This window comes from Crinia signifera, chromosome 6, assembly GCF_055691185.1.
Source record: "Crinia signifera chromosome 6, ASM5569118v1, whole genome shotgun sequence".
In the NCBI taxonomy this organism is placed as follows: Eukaryota; Metazoa; Chordata; class Amphibia; order Anura; family Myobatrachidae; genus Crinia; species Crinia signifera.
In genome coordinates this window covers 34,917,371-34,932,442 of record NC_139222.1, presented here as the reverse complement: position 1 = coordinate 34,932,442, position 15,072 = coordinate 34,917,371, and the positions used below count along the sequence as shown (strand labels likewise).

General features: G+C 44.5%; 1 protein-coding gene and 1 long non-coding RNA gene across 6 annotated transcripts in view; both read right to left on the bottom strand.

Moving 5' to 3' along the window:
- LOC146007513 (uncharacterized) overlaps window positions 1–15,072 on the bottom strand; it is a 218,458-nt gene that overhangs the window by 180,135 nt on the left and 23,251 nt on the right. The window lies entirely within an intron of this gene.
- LOC146007532 (uncharacterized) lies at window positions 1,902–13,221 on the bottom strand. Its single transcript, XR_014444347.1, has 3 exons — window positions 8,535–13,221; window positions 4,176–4,249; window positions 1,902–1,965 (listed from the first exon to the last, which is right to left on the bottom strand). It is a non-coding gene; the product is annotated as an uncharacterized LOC146007532 (long non-coding RNA).

Below are 15,072 nucleotides of genomic sequence, written 5' to 3'. Positions count from 1 at the left end.
ACTGTAACTGTCCGCTGTTACCGGCTTACATCCTCAACGTTCCTGGTTATTCTACTCCTGCCAGAAGCTTCCACGAGTTCCATCTGCCGTGTGATCCAGCTCTCTGTGTGCAGCCCAGGTTACCTGCTCAGCATCCGGATACCAGTGGGTTCCCATGCCCGTCACCTCTCGGCTCCCAGGCCGCTCCAGCCATCCCCAGTGATCACCATTGATCCCCATTGAGTCTTCTCCGGCTTCCAGGCCGCATCATCGAGTTTCCTTCGGCTTCCAGGCCACATCACAAGTACTCTCCTCCGGCTCCCAGGCCGCACCATCGAATACCATCGACCGGCTCCCAGGCCGCATCCCACAGTACTCAGGCCCCTATACCGTGTACACCTTGCTATCCACATTCCTCTGTGACCTCTGAGTTGCTACCAACCATTCAGTGCCATCGATCACCATCGATGGTTTAAGTACTCCATAACATCTTTGCTCTACCAGTCTCCAGAGTATCAAACCCTGCCAAAGTCACAGAGGAACCTGGGCAGAGAGCGACCTGGTCGGCAGTTGCAGCTTAGTCCATATTCCCTTACGGGGGTCACTGGTGAACACCGCAGTCGGCTTAGACCCCGCGCCTCTGCTTTAGGTTTCAGCCAATCCTCATCATCCATCCCTCCGTGCATGAGCTCCAGATATCTCAAGCCTCCCAGCTTCCGATTCCCTGCGCCCTCCACTGGTGCACCCAGGTCAGTGCCGGTAACACAGCAAGTCCAGGCCGTGACACCTTTTAGCATTGATGGGCGATGAGCGATGTGTGTTGTCTCTTGTGTATCTGGAAATGAGTTTTTAAAGGTGGAGGCAATATATGTCTAATTGATTGTACAAGATCAATTAATCACTTGAGTATATTCATCAAACACAATGTCACTCAGTAAGTGAAAATATGCCCTGGTTATAGAGCCATTTATTTTCTGTGAAAAAAGGTTTTTCATACACATCCAAATAAGCAGATAATGTTGATGGTGTAAGAATCCTTCAAAAAGAGTCTTACCGCTACCACAATAGATCTAGCTGCTATAGTTTAACAATGTATCACTTGAGTATGAATAGAAGATATACTGTCACTCTGTGGATAGATATGTATCGTAATTGTAGGACCTATTACTCTCCACAGCAAAAGTTTTATATGCGCATTCAAATAAACAGTATGATAGGTGGTATAAAGAGTTCCCCATAGGGGGTCTTACCACTACCCACGTTGATTTAGCTGCTATGGCTATTGTAGTCTCTCAGCTAGGAAAAAGATTTTTTGGGGTGTAAGCTGGATTTTCCTTTCGGGCCTCAGAAGCCAGGGGGGGAGGTTTGTATTGTATATCCCAAGACAGGCGTGTAAGTAGGTAGGTAGGTGATTAGGTAGGTAGGTGGTAGGTAGGTAGGAGATTGTACATTGGTAAATTGAGGTAGTTGGACATGTAGCGTTGTTTGTTCTGTAGGTGTGGGTCGCTGACACTCGTTATCCACGGCCTTTGGAACTACGGCTTGTTCCCCTCTTTGGCGTTGCACTCTGCGTTGTGGTGCTTGTGCATTTACAATACAACGCACTTGACTTTGTTGTACTGTTTTTTGTGCACGACGAAGTTTCATTGAATTTGCATTTGCAGCTCTAATTTTGTTTAGGGACTCTTGACTTTGTTTTGCTAACCATCTTGCTTTGCGTTCTGCATTGTTGCTTCGTTTTGGAACTACGGCTTGTTCCTCTCTTCGGCGTTGCACTCTGCGTTGCGGTGCTTGTGCATTTACAATACGATGCATTTGACTTTTTTGTTCTGTTTCTTGTGCACGTCGACGTTTCATTGAATTTGCTTTTGCAGCTTTAATTTTGTTTAGGGACTCTTGACTTTGTTTTGCTAACCATCTTGCTTGGCGTTCTGCATTTTTTCTTCGTTTTCTTAATAGGGAATCTTCTTGGGAGTCCATAGTTATCTATGACATTAAAAAGTATCAGTGTATTGTAAAAATAGGTGTATGTGAATGGTGGTCAATTTTTGAAGTGAAGGTGTGGTATATGTGGGGGTGAGGGGTGGGTGTAAGTTTGGTGTCTGTAATGTAATGGCATAAGCAGAAGTGTTGTTGGTGTGTTAGTGGGGTGTGTGGGATTGTGAAATTTGTAAGTATACTGTAGGCGTTGTGAATATATGTGGGGATGTGTTGGGTGTAGTAGTGTGAGGTGCATGTGTATTGCATATGTGATAGTTAATTGTAAGTTTGTGTGTAGTGATTTTTGTTTATTACAATTAGGTTGTAGGGTGCAGGGGTTAAGGGAGGTACAGTTGAAGTAGTGGTGAGTGGCACATGTGGTTGTTTTTTTGAGTAGTGATTGTTGGAGGCATGAGTGTGCGCGTGTGTATGGGATAGGTGTGTATGTGGGGAAGGTGTTATAGTTGGATTATTGTGATTGTGTGTGAGTTGTGTATGTTGAGTAAGGATTTAAGGTGTGGCATAGTCGAGTTTAGGATGTTTGTTGGCAGACGTGGCAGTGTTATTGTAAGGTGTGGGTTGTGTTTACAATATGTGAGGCAAGTAGTGTTGTGTGTTTGTGTGTGTGGTGGTTGTGTGTTTATGGTTAATATGTTGGTATGGTGTATGTATTGGTGGTGTAGCTAGATGGCATAGTGTTGTGTGTATTTTGGGGGTGTTTCAGTATAGTGTACGTGTTTGGCTGTTGATGTGTTGTGTGGGGTATGTTTGCTTTAAAGTATATGTGTTAACAGTGTGTTTGATATAAGGCTGTGTAGGGAGTAAGTGTGCAGTAGAAATGTTAAGTAGAGTGGTGTAGGGGGTGAGGAAGTGTTGTTAGTAGTGTTATTGTGTGTGTGTGTGTGTGTGTGTAGTTATTTGTGGTGTTGTAGCTATGACTGTAGGTACTGTGGTAAGAGAATGCGGACATGGAGATGCATGGGTGTGGATTTGTAAATGATATTATGTTTAGACATGACACCGTTAACTATCAAGGAAGTGAGGATATTTGAGTGTATTTAGTGTAGTATGTGCAGGGTAAAACACTAAGGGTATGTGGAATATATTACTTACCTTGTGTGGTTTGTGTTGTGCAGCGTATTATATTCTGTGGTTGTATTGGCGCCTGTAGTGGCTGTGTAAGTAGACATAACATTGTTATATAGAGAATGTAGATGCCCAGATATGTAGTAGGACAATGGTGTTTGGGTGTGGGTGGAGAGAGTACTCCACATTAGTGTGTGTGTTTGTATAGGTGTATGGTGAGTAGTTGTAGATTGTAAACTTGTGTTTGTAGTGTTGTTGCCAATGTGAAGGTGTGATGCAAGTGTGTGATGTGTGTGTTAGGCTGTTATTGGTGTATTGTGGAGTGTAATTGTATTTGGTAGTGTGTAGTTTGTTGAGTGGTTTGTATGTGGGTTAGATAGAATATTTGTGTGTGGTGGGGGATGCAGCAACAAAGTGATGGTAATTGTGGTAAATGATGTAAATGGATGCGTGATGTGTGTTTTTTGTATGGATGCGTGATGTGAAGGTGCTGTGTTGTGTAGTGTGGGTACAGGGGTATTAGGAGCTGAGTAGATGCAGGTGTGCTGTGCATGACAGTATGAGTAGCAGTGATGGTGTATGTGTTGGTGTATATTGTGGCCATTTGTGTGAGTGTGTGTAGTGATGTGTGCGTGTATTGGGCAGTTGTAGGGCGTGATGTTGTTATTTGGTTTTGTGTCGGAGTGGTAGTTAGGATTGTGTGTTTGTTATAATGATTGAGTGGATATTTAGAGTGTAAGGTCCACTGTGGCAGGGACTGATGTGAATGTTGCAATATAGTTATTAAATTGTTGTAGAATAAATATACGCTATTTACAAAAGTATGAATAGAAATAAAGGTTTTGTGGTATACGTAGTGTAGGAGTTGTAGTGAGTGGTGCATGTTTCGTCTGGGAGAGGGATGTATATGTGTGTTTAGTATGTGAGTGAAGTTGTATTATGTATTGGATAGGGAGGCTTGTGGGTGTAGTGTTTGTGTGGATGAGGTGCGTGTGCATTGGTAGTAAGTGTATGTAGTGGTGTGTTTTGATGGTGTGTTTGAAATGGAATTGAAATGCGTTGATTTGAGTGTATGCATTGTAGTATGTGCAGGGGTAACAGAGTAAGGGTCTGTGGAATGTATTAGGTACCTTCTGGTGTGTGTGCTGTAGTAGTATTGAGGGTTGCAGTAGATGATCTGTGTTCCCAGCGGCGGCTGTAGTAGCTGCATAGGAAAACATAAGGTTGTTATAGAGAGTATGTACATGCAGATATATATATATATTTTTTATATTTATTCTTTATAAAAAAAAAAAATTCACATTTAACAGATAAATCGCAGTTGGAACATACGGATATGGTAATACAGGTCGGGTATCCCGTATCCGGGCATCCCGTATCTGAATTATTCCAAAAACCGTGGTTTTTTGGAATAATTCAAAATTTTTTATTTTTTTCCCCTAACCCTCTTTTAATACTTACCAAGTCCTCCGGCGTCCATAGCAGGCCTTCAGCATCCTCTCCGGCGTCTCCAGCGGTCCCAGGAGTGCTTTGCGCGAGCGCGCGCGCTGGTGACGTCACCGGCGCGCCTGGGAACTTGCGCAAAGCACTCCTGGGACCGCTGGAGACGGTGCTGGTGGCCTGCCGTGGACGCCGGAGGACTCCATGGACGCAGAGGGACCATCGGGGACCCACCAGGGGCAGGTAAGAATGGCTAAAAAAAAGTATTCCAAAAACCGGAATATTCCCTTATCCGGAATGCTTGTGGTCCAGAGCATTTCGGATAAGGGATACTCAACCTGTATCACAATACATAACATACATACACAATTCATATCTCTTATATATTTGGCTACATCTGTCACTCAAAGTGTGTCTGGAGCTATAACGCTGGGTGGAGCCTCTGACTCACATGACAGAGAACCAGCCCAGTGAGCCCACAGACAGTGCCAGACACCCTCTGCCTCTCCATGTTACACAGCAAAGACACAGCTACACACCAGGTGAGCGCCCCACACCTCCATACCTCCCAACATGACCCTCTCCAGGAGGGACAGAATGCTATGTTTCTGGACTTCCATCTTAATTTATGATTGTCATCACCTGTTTTAAACTGGGTAATTGATAAGAAAGGTGGTTAAGCACAGGTGATGGTAATGCATAAATTAAGAAGAAAGTCCAGAAACAGAGCAATGTGTCCCTCCTGGAGAGGGTCATGTTGGGTATGCACCTCCCCCCCCCCCCCCCCATTCACGGCATCCCCACGATTAAATGGCACATGCAAAACACTGACATGGCTATGGTCGACAATGAAAAAGGTTGACAAGATTTATTTTTCACTTTTTCAATGTTTTCATATTCATTCTCATGTGTCGACATGGACACCAATGAAGTGCCACACTTATGTCAACATTTACATGTGTTGATTTTTTCTTGTGGCGATTCGCGGTACCCCCCCGTGACCCCCCTCCCGCGATTCGCAGGACACACCCCCGCAATTCGTGGCACCCCACGCGACTCCCGTGATTTGCACCCCCACCCGGTGACACCCCCCCTCCTGCGATTCACGGCCCCCCGCGACCCCTCCTTCCACGATTCGCGCCAACCCCCCGGCCCCCCCTCCCGCAGTTCGCGGTACTCCCCCACCCCCCGTGACCCCCCCTACCGTGATTCCCCCCCCCTGACCCCCCCTCCTGTCATTGCGGCAACCCCCCGCTCCCGCAACCCCCCTCCCACGATTTGCGGCACCCACACTCTCCCCGCGACCCCCCCCTCCCGCAATTCACGGCATCCACCCACGACCCCTCCTCCCGTGATTCGCGGACACCCCTCACCTCCTCCCCCCTGTGCGCGATTCAAGGCAACCCCAGGATTAAATGGCACATGCAAAACACTGACACGGCTATGGTCGACAATGAAAAAGGTTGACATGAGTTTTTGAAGATTTATTTTTCTTTTTTTTAATGTTTTCATATTTATTCTCATGTGTCGACATGGACAACAATGAAGAGCCACACTTATGTCAACATTTACATGTGTTGACCTTTCTGTGTTGATTTTTTCTTGTAGCAATTTTTTTCCAGTGACAACTATGTGCACGTCAACCTAGACATCATCAACCAATTCTTTGTATAATATATAACACCTGTTCTGTTTTACTGTAGGTGTTCTAAGTCAGACCTTTTACTGCTACTATTACTGTTTATGTAAATGCATTCTGAATGACAGCAACATCCTACCATCCTTCTACAAGAATATATAACCAACTAGGTGATTCATCGCGCCACCCGTGCCCCCCCTCCCGCAATTCACGGACCCCCCGCGCAATTCGCCCCCCCCCTCGCGCAACTCGCAACCCCCCCTCACGCAATTCACGCCCCCTCCCACGCTTTGCGGACCCCCGCCCTCTCCCGCGATTCGCGGACAGCTGCGCCCCCTCCCTCCCTTGATTCATGGCACCCCCTGCGCCCCTCCCGCAATTCACGGCACCCCTAAGCCCCTCTTTAGTCCCCGTATACTCACACACCCCTATCACTACCCAGCTTCCTGCTCTCCTGAACCGTAAGCCCCCCCCCACCCACAAATTTCACTGTACTATCCACACTATCAATGTACATCTTACTCTGTAACCGCTTTTTAATTAAACAAAACAATACACACCCCCTTCCTCATCATATGCTCTCTATTTAACACATTTCACCTATAACTCAAGTTGCAATACAGGCATCTTTCATACAATTCTAAGCATCTTTCTCATATACAAATGTTCACAAATTAGGGGGGAGCAGCCCCTTACGACGGCGTGAAGAGCGCCCGTAGGGCGCGATGAATCACCTAGTTTATACATAACCCTTTGTAAATCCCCCTCCCCATATGGGCATTTTACTAATTTCTCGTCAAAGGTACCGTTATCACCTATATTTACCAGGGTATTCTGTACCACTTATCTAGACAAGATTTCCATTATTAAGTGTATATAATATATTTTATTTATATTTTATAGATATCATTTTGGTAATGTAAAATAAAGTGCAACGTGCAAAAACGTTATATTCTTTCTTTTCAACTATTTCATCAATATATAATAAAGTGTGATTTGCTAATTGCTACTTACTGGGTGCAAACTAATAAATCTTATTCCTTTTTTTTTACTTTTATACTTTGTATATATTTAATTACTGTGTAATAAAGTGCATTGTGCAGGTACATTGATTATCCCATATACTCGCTCGCTAAATTCGGCTGAGCTTTATCGTGATACTGTCGCGTCTTATATGATATTGTGACCATTGCTCTCTTATCTTAACTAAAATTTTATACTAGTGTATTGGGAAAGATCCACCGATGCCAGATTTTATGATGTTTATTCATCTTATTTCTACTGATATAAAGGTGTTTTTCGTGCTTGAATGTGTAGCTTACTAGTGGTTACCAGCAAGCTGGATTCGGGCCACTCTTCGCCATCCAGCTTCTGGCGATTTATTACTTTAGCTAAAGAACATAGGTTAGTAATATATTGCCGGTCACCAGGTTCGAGCTGCCTCACTTCCATAATGTTTAAAAGGCAGCCTCTTGCGGTCAGTACTGCTCTGGGGATGCCCGAGTCAACTAGCGTTTGGATAACCTCCGCCCAGAATGCAGTCACATTTTGACACTGCCATAAAAGATGGAAGAACGTGACCAAACTCAAATTACACTTCGGGCATAGTACGGACGCCCGTCCGTTAAATTTTACCAAACGGGTTACTGACATACAAGTATGTCATACTTGTATATACTCTATGTAATATGAAGAATTGGACCTTTTGTACCCTCAGGGCACTAGTAGCATGTGCAATATTAGAGACTGCAAATCGCCAATCCTCCTCCTCTATCGTCCCAACGTCCTGCCCCCACTTATTCCTCAGGGCTTCCATACTGTCGTTACCCTTATCCCGATCAAATAGTTTATAAATTCTACTGACCAATTTTTTTTTCCCACCAGACCTTATTATTGTTTTAATTGGAGATTCACAGAGGACCGGAGAGCCCCCCTGGAACTGAGCCACCATAGCCGCCTTCAGCTGTAGGTACCGGTAGAAGTATGATTTGGGAAGACCAAATTTAGCCTTCAATTCCGCAAAGGTTTTTAGATGACCAGAGGAGGATATTTGGCCGAGAGTTATGATGGAATAGCTATTCCAGACTTCTTTAACTTGAATTGTTATTAATTCCTTGAATGTCAAGGGGTCATCTGGTCTATACCTTGTATGCAATGGGTCTATACCTTGTATGTGCAATGGGTGCAATGGGTCTATACCTTGTATGTTCATCATTTTATCAGCCTCCTGCCAGATTTTAATGGCTTGCCTCGCTAATGGTGGGTCTAGCATGTGGATGCATGATTGCAGTATTCTATTTTTTGGATGGCAGCGTGGTGCAGCCAATGAAACCACCGCCAGTGCCAAATCGCTATTCTCTTCATCTATTAACCATTGTCACGATCCGAGCTGTCAAACAGACTTTCTTACCGGCTAAGTGCCTCCGCAGGTTCAGCTTGCGGTCCAGACGTCATCCCTGCCGGCGTTCTGTCTGCCGTGCGCCATCACCGCTGCCATCCTCCAGTCTGCTCAGCGCTGCTGAGTCCGCGGCTGCGCGGCGCACCGCTCTCCTTGTCCCCAGTGACAGTACTCAGTGCACGGCAATCCATCCGTCCACCGCCATTGCTCCCAGTATCCAGCATGGTGTGCACAAACACACTTTCCCGCCATAGCAGACATGGGGGCTGCCATGTTCTTCCCAGTCACATGTCTGTACTGTCCAATCCTGAAGGTTCTGATCTCCCAGTCATACCTGCCCGGCCAATCCTGGCCACGCAGTGGGTATAAGTATGCTGGGAGCTCTCAGAACCTTTGCTAGTGCTTCAGTTGTCTCCAGTGTATGGTCAGCTGTCCTTGTCTCCGTGCAAGTGTATTTCCTGCTGGTGTTGTCTCCCATGCTGCAGTGTATTCCAGGTTATTCCATCTCCTGTGAAGTCCAGGTTATTCCATCGCCTGTGATCCTGCCTCTTCAGCCCAGCGACCAAGCCTAGCTCCGGGACTCTGGTCCTTCGATGCTCCAGCATCACCACCAACCATCGATGTTCCCACATCACCTGTAGTCCGATATTCCGGATCTCCAGCTCAAGCTTCCGTCCGTCACTCCGGACCCACAGTCAAGCTTCCAAGCCTTCCGTCCGTCATTCCGGACCCACAGTTTCCACATCAGTTATCCGGATCCGATGTTCCACCATCGATACCATTTATCACCACATCTGTAAAGTATTGCAATCTGCATGAACTGTGTCTTTATTCCTGCATACTTTACTGTCTGTTATACTACAACCATCTACCAAATAAACTCGGTTGTATTTTACCTCTGACTACTTACTGGCTCCGGGTGCACTGTCGCGCAGTCCATGCGCAAGGGTCCTCTCCAACCTCCCCGGTCCAGGTCCCCACCAGAGGTCTCAGTCTCGTCGACTCAGCCCCCTGGTGTGACAACCATGGGCGTAGTTGGGACATTTGGGCAGAAATATAGTATAAACGAAAATCTGAAAGCCCCATTCCCCCTGCCCCCCTATTCATCGTTAATTTATTTAACTGGACCTTTGGGCGGGTGTTATGCAAAATGAAGGACGAAAGTTTACTATTAAATTTCCTAAATAGCGTTTTGGGGAGAAAAATTGAGGATTGCTGGATTATGTACAACAGCTGTGGAAACACCACCATTTTAATTAAATTAATCCACCCGTGACTGTCAATGGCAGTTTACTCCATGATTTAAATTTCGTATCCAATTTACTCAGAATTGGGAGGTATTTGTATTTGAATTTTGTTGCCCAGGCTAATGGAAGTGGAGGTGGCAGTGACTGGAGCGGCGTGGTACCCAAATACAAGATGTATGATTTATTCCAGTTGATTTTAACACTGGAGACCTTTCCAAAATCGGAAATCAGTTTAATGACAATAGGGAGTGAAGCCCTGTAGTCGAAAATATATATTAATACATTGTCTGCGTATAAAGAGACCACGTCTGTCTCTTGAGCCATTCGCAGTCCTCTAACATCAATGTGGGTTCTTAGCATACATGCGAGTGCAAATAAAATGGAATGGGGGCACCCCTGCCTAGTACCACTAGAAAGCCTGAAAGCGGGTGATGTCCACCCATTCAAGAACACCCTGGCGGTGGGGAATTTAGATAGTAATTGTACCCATTTGATAAAATTTGTACCTAGTCCAAACGCCTTTACGGTAGCCCATAGATATGGCCACTCCACAACGTTGAACGCTTTCGTAGCATCCAAAGATACTACTACTGGTTGACTTTCAGGTTCCAGGGGTAGCTGCAGGTGTGTATATAACCTACACAAATTGGCCGATGTAGATTTGCCGGGCATAAAGCCTGACTGATTGGAATGCACAATTTTGAGGATATATTTTTTAAATCTATTTGCCAAAATTTTTGCAAGGATTTTAGCCTCATTTGATAGTAGGGATATGGGCCGATATGAATCTAAATGACTTGCATCCTTCCCCTGTTTTAGAAGAACTACGATCTTGGCCTCAACTATTGACGCAGGGATCTCACCTTCCTCAAAGCAGCGAGTTAGGGTAGCATGGAATAGGGGGGCAATTACATCTATATGTTTCTTAAGAACCTCTACTGGGATCCCGTCCAACCCGGGGGCTTTACTTCCCGGGAGCTCTTTTATGGCCTGACAGACTTCATTAATGTCTAATTTTTTTTTAAGCTCTTGGCTGTCAGTTTGAGAGAGATTAGGTAGATTGATCTTGTCTATCTGGAACTGTATCTCCTCTGAGGTAATAATAAGCTCGTCGGAGTACAGTTCTTTAAAATAATCGCAAAACATTTTCCCCAACTGCGGCGTGTCAAATATCAGTTGGCCTTGTATGTCTCTAATTGGGCCTATACAAGAGGAGGGGGCTTCAGCTTTTGCCAAATATGCAAGATAGCACCCTGTTTTATCGGCTGTTTGATAGGCCTTACAGGATCGATGGATCATCAATTTTGTGTTTTTGTCCTGAATTGCAGCCAGCCAAGTTTTTTGGGCTTCTTGCCAATTCGGTTTTGCTATTTCAGATTTATTTAATAAATATTTAGACTCTAACTCGAAACATTTATCCTCCATCACATTATTTATCCTTTACCCCTCGCATGTAGGCTTTAAACGCATCCCATTCCATAGCGGCCTTTGCCGACTCAATTGATTTCCCAGAATTCACGCCTGAGTTTATATATATTATCATCATCTTGTCCTATATAATATAACCATGACGGGTTTAGTTTCCAAAACCTCTGACCCCTTTCTAGCATATCCGAAAATTCCATGATTATAGGTGAATGATCGGATATGTCCCGGGATTTATAATCTATATTCCTAACAGAGGGAATAAAGGACCGAGATGCCAGTATTACATCAATTCTGGAGAAAGTTTGATACGATAAAGAAAAACAAGAGAATTGCAAGGCCTTTGGGTTTCGCTCCCGCCAGATGTCCGCCCAGCCTAGGTCTTATATGAAATTAGAAAAAGAGGTGCTACCACAAGACTGTGGCAGAACCACTTCTCCATCTATCCAATAGCGGGTCTAAAATATTATTAAAAGCCCCTGTACATATTTAGTGTTCACTCTAGAAATTTTTTAAGGCAGGGTGCTGACCACGGGGAGGGCACATTTTTTTCAATCGTGAGGGCACATTTTTCAGTCAGGAAGGCACATTTAAATTTTAAAGGGCAACATGATGCGAGATCTATTTAGATAGATAGATATATTTATCTTATTATGGTAGCACAAAATGGACTACCTATACTAAACTAGCTGTGGTAACGTCACACACTGATCAGGCAGCTGGAGCCGGGCAGACTCGAAGAGATCATGCTGCTCTGGTGGTGCCACTGTATCAGACACCAGAGCAGGTCCATGACTATTTTAAATATCGCAACTGCCCTGTTCGTGGTCTGCCTGTCAATCAGGAGCTGCCGCTGTGATATACTGTATACTCTGGGCGGGGTGGGCAGGCACCTGAAAGAGCCTGGTGACCAGGTGTCAGCGCAGCAGGGGGAAGGAGGCATGATTTGCGGCATAGCTATGGAGCGCAGGCTACAGAGACTGCAGGGGAGGGTCCACACGCCACCACTGCTCAGCAGCCGCACACACACACAATGTCAGTGGGTGGAGACTTTTGCTGCAGCCACGGCCGGGTAGGAAAGTTAATTCTCAGTGCGGCTATTAACTGTGCAGGGCGTCCGAAAACGGGCAAGGCGGAATTCGCCAGCTTGTAAAAGGGGCAGGGCGCAGCCCCCTGTGAAGAAGCCTAGTGGGAGGCTTTTGACTTCAGCAATAGGAACCAGAAAGTCACCCTGCTTTCACTCCATATGGAGTGTCTGCCAGATGCGTGTCCACAATAGTATACAGGCCGCCTCAGCCACTGCTCAGGTCAGCTCTCACCTGACCCTGTGATGCGCCGTACTCCCGACTCGGCCACAGCAGGCTGTTATGTGTCTCCAATAGCACGTCCCGACTTGGCCTCAGTAGGCTGCTCTTTCAGCAGCGCTGTGTTCTCCTCCGGCCACCTAGTTTGTAACTGCGATCCCCTCCGATGACTGGGCCGCAGCGTCTGCACCCCGGACGCCGGAGACCTGCTGCAAGCTGAATGTCCCGACTCAGGTACTTGCTTAGAAGCAGATCTGTTCAGTTATACATGTTGTTGGTATAGATTGCTACTGTATAAACATGGAATTCATGCTAACCTTTACTAATGCTGGATAACTTGTACATTATTTAAGGAGCTGTCTATCATTAGGCTGTACTGCGCCATGAAAACAGCACACTCTCATACTGGACTGTATATTTACACCAATGGAGGAACTAAAATCAAAGGTTGCTGTAGCCTAGCAGTCAGAGACCGTTATACTGTTAGCAGCAATACTGGTTCGATCCACAGTGGGGTACAATTTTTTTTTTTTCAGCGCACTACTTTTTTGTTTTTTTTTATCAATAAAGTTATTTGGTGCTTTGCAAATTCCTTTTGCCTTTTTCGCACGAGTAGATTTCCCACTTCAGGTAAAAGTCCTAACTTTAGGGAAAGAGTACTTGGATTAAATTTGCAGGAGCAAATCTGTTCGGTTATACATGTCGTTGGTACAGATCGCTACTGTATAGACATGAAATCCATGCTAACCTTTAATAATGCTGGATAACTTTCACATGGTACATGATTTAAGGAGCTTTCTATCATTATGCTGTACTGTGCTATGAAAACAGCGCACTCTACGGGGCATGTCTCATATTGGACTGTATATTGTACACCAATGGAGCTACTAAAATCAACATTTTTAAATGTACTACAGTAAATACAGTATCTTTATCAACTTAAAACACTGCAGAAATTGACACTGCTTTGTCTGTGATTGCGGTCCCGGATTAAGTTACACAATATAGGGACAAACACCCAATAGGGTGAACATAGTCATTTCGCAGCATTTACAGTAGTTCTTCACTCACTAATGTGTTTTGCTACAGACATACTGACATACTGTATACAGAAAACAGTGGGCTGAAGGGGAATGAATACTTATGAGTGATTGTGGGGGAAGGTGCAGAAGCATGCATTGACTTTCAAACTCTACTACAGTACACTACAGTATATTGCAGTGCCTACTGTAGACTGGGAACAATATCATGTGAATAGCGCATACTAAATACAGTATCTTTATCAACTTAAAACACTGCAGAAAAAAACACTGCTTTGTGTGCAAAACTGTGATTTTAGTTGCTCCAATATACTGTCCAGTATGAGACATGCCCTGTAGAATGCGCTTTTTTCATGAAGCAGTACAACGTAATTTTAGACAGCTCCTTAAATACTGTAACATGTGAAAGTTGTCCAGCATTAGCAAAATCTACCATGGACAAATCTGCTTCTGCAAATCCTATCCAAGTACTCTTTCACTAAAGTAAGGACTTTTACCTGTAGTGGGAAATCTACTTGTGCGGAAAAAAAAAAAAAAACATTCTTTGTAACTTTCAGTCTGTAACCACAATAACTATCTGTACATGGCAGCCTGCCATTCTTAATTTTTTTTTGTGCAAAAGGAATACAAATTGGATAGTTTAACAGTATTGGCGTCTGTAACTGAATTTACTGTATGCTGGCACAAACAAAGGAAAACCTTCCCACCCAAATACTTATAGGTGCATTTGAATTATGGTCGACCAATAGCAGGGCAACAACAGGAAGGCAAACTCCAATCAACATCTTTTATCTGAGGTGTCGGTCTGTGTCTGAGTGCGCTGTTTTCATGGCGCAGTACAGCGTAATCATAGACAGCTCCTTAAATACTGTAAGGACTTTTACCTGAAGTGGGAAATCTACTCGTGCAAAAAAAACACCGTTCTTTGTAAATTACAGTGTGTAACAACAATAACTGTATAGTGTACATAGTAGCCTGCCATTGTTCATATTTTTGTGTAAAAGGAATTTGCAAAGCACCAAATAACTATTGATTTAAAAAAAAAAAACCAAAGTAGTATGTTTTAAAAATAAATTGTACCCCACTGTGGATCGAAGCAGTATTGCTGCTAACGGTATAATGGTGTCGAACAGCTAGGCCATAAAAACCTGTAATTTTAGTTGTTGTACAATATACAGTCCAGTATGAGACATGCCCCATAGAGTGTGATGTTTTCATGGCGCAGTACAGCGTAATGATAGATATATATAGTGTGGCGCGCACAGCGCGCCACCGACCCCGAAGCGTGGCGAGCGGACGCTGATTACTTTACATGTATTCCGTGGCAAGCGCAGCGGTGCCTTCCAAGACCTAGTTACTGTGTGTGGAACAATCGCACAAGAACAGCAATGTTTCATTGTATAAAAACAAAAGGCCCCCTGTTCTGACCATCATATGCTAATAATAGCTTTCTAGGATATTTGTTAGGGGTGTGCTACCACAGACAAAATTTGGAACTGCACAAGAAAGAGAAAAAAAGGGTACGTTTTAGTGC